This window comes from Silene latifolia, chromosome 10, assembly GCF_048544455.1.
Source record: "Silene latifolia isolate original U9 population chromosome 10, ASM4854445v1, whole genome shotgun sequence".
NCBI classification, from domain to species: domain Eukaryota; kingdom Viridiplantae; phylum Streptophyta; class Magnoliopsida; order Caryophyllales; family Caryophyllaceae; genus Silene; species Silene latifolia.
Window position 1 is genome coordinate 93,445,196 of NC_133535.1, and position 2,344 is coordinate 93,447,539.

At 42.2% G+C, this 2,344-nt stretch overlaps 1 non-coding gene across 1 annotated transcript; it reads left to right on the forward strand.

The window, feature by feature from the left end:
- Window positions 1-1,939: 1,939 nt before the first annotated feature.
- On the forward strand, window positions 1,940-2,047 carry LOC141610260 (small nucleolar RNA R71). Its single transcript, XR_012528163.1, has one exon. It is a non-coding gene; the product is annotated as a small nucleolar RNA R71 (small nucleolar RNA).
- Window positions 2,048-2,344: the final 297 nt, after the last annotated feature.

The following is a 2,344-nucleotide window of genomic DNA, read 5'->3' on the forward strand; positions in this document are numbered from 1 at the left end:
CATCATCTACAAAACAATTAACACCAATATCTTCCTCCAACGGATCCATCAGTAAGGATCAAAGTGTCGTAGAGGCATTAGAAGAGTCCACAGTGCTAAATAAATAACAAGACTCTTGTAACATTGGGCTTCTAATGGTGGTGTTTTTGCTAAAGGTAACCCGGTCATCACCCACTTCTAACGTCAACCTCCCATTTTTCACATCAATTAACGCACCCCCGGTGTGTAAAAATGGCCTAGCCAATATAATTGGGGTTTGTGAGTCCTCGGCCATATCAAGTATGAAGAAGTCAACTGGTATGAAAAACTTGCCAACTTTGACGGGCACATCTTCTAAGACACCTAAAAGTCGTTTTAAAGAATGGTCCGCTATTTGTAAAGTGATACTTGTGCATTTTAAAGCACCCATGTTATGTTTTTCACAAATTGAATAGGGCATGACATTTATACTAGCACCTAGGTCACAAAGGACCTTATCAATGGTATATGTGCCTATAGTGCAAGGAATAGAATAGCTACCGGGGTCCTTAAGTTTCAGGGGAGACTTGTTTTGTAAGAGTGCACTACCCTCTTCGGTGAAAGCAATGGTCTCAACCTCATTGAAGGATCGCTTCTTTGAGAGGATATCCTTCATAAACTTTGAGTAGGATGGGACTTGGGTAAGCAATTCTATAAATGGGATGGTGACTTATAAATTCTTAACAACTTCTAAGAACTTACCAAACTTACCTTCCTCCTTGTGCTTTGTGAGCAGCGGGAAAACGGTACTTGAACAACTTCTTTTAGAGGAGCATCCTCCACATCTTTCTCTTTCTCTTTCTCAACCTCAATAGGATCATCCACCTTCTTAGAAACGACATCACTCTCCTTAGCATTAGGAAAGACTTCCTTTTCAACAACCACCTCATTACTTTCTTGGGTACCAAGCTTGCTCATTCTCTTAAGCATCAATAAGCGATGAGGAAATGGCACACGGTCCCTAACCAGAGGCTCTTCACTGGCCTTGTTTTTGTCATTGCCCCCAAGCTTGGGCTTTTTAACAACCACTTCGTCATCCAAAGTCATGGATGACCCGTCATAGCTTGTACCACTTCTCAAGAAAATGGCATTGAGGGTAGCATGTGGTTGCTCACCTTGAGGTGATAATTGATCGGTTTTTCTTTGAGAGCTTGATGAGGCTAGTTGAGCCATTTGTTGCTCTAGCATCTTGATTGCGGCATTGTGAGATTGGTCACTCTTTTTTAGTTGAGCCAACATTTCTGATTGGGTCTTAGCCATTTGCATTACCAAGGCCTCAAGTTTACCCCCTCCTTGGTTGTTTTGTTGGCCATTTTGAGGTGGTGGCCCTTGATTTTGTTGGTAATTTTGTTGAGGTCTTTGTTGTTGGTTTTGACTTTGATAACCTGGTGGATAATTATACTTTTGTTGTTGTGGTTGGGGTTGAGGGTTAAGCACATTATTACTTCTATAAGACATATTAGGATGAAATTTTAAATTCGGGTAAGTATTGGAAAATGTACCCGGTGGATAAGAACTTTGTCTAAAAGCTTGATAAGCACATACCCCCTCCATAGTAGCTTGGCATAGAGCGGCAAAATCACCCGCACCCCCGCAACCTTCACAAACAATGATTTGACTAGTAGAGGACACGGCATTGAGTTGTTGAAGAGAATCCTTAGCATCTCGTTCCGCCAATTATTGTTGGAGTAAGGCAATTTGAGCTAATAAGACGGGATTTTTGGAGGATTCTTCTTTACCTTTGAGTGGCACATTTCAGAAATTGACATATTGCGCGTCATGGATAGCCATAGATTCGATCGTGGCATGAGCAATATCGGTGTCAATTTGATCAAACCGCCCATTGTTGGCGGAATCAAGAATCCTTCGGGACTCGGCACAACATCCATTATAGAATGTTATAGCTAGGAACCAAGCATCCAACCCATGATGTGGGCATTGCCTTTGCAACTTCTTCTACCTCTCCCAAGCCTCATTTAAGCTCTCAAGAGTTTGTTGACGGAATCCGGTGATTTGGCTCCTCAAGGTTTGAGTTTTCTCCGGTGGAAAAAACTTTTGATAGAAAGCAAGAGCCAATGTCTCCCAATTTGTGATTCCCATGGCGGTGTGATCAAGGCTATTAATCCATAGCTTTGCCTTATCCTTCAAAGAGAAAGGGAAAAGTATTTCCCTTATTTGGGCTTGAGTGACGCCCGTTTGCCGAATCATGGAGCAATAATCGCAAAAGTATTGCACATGCAAATTGAAATCCTCCAAAGGACTTCCCCCAAATTGCTTCCTCTCCACAAGGCTAATGAAATCCGGCTTGATCTCGAATTCTGGCGCG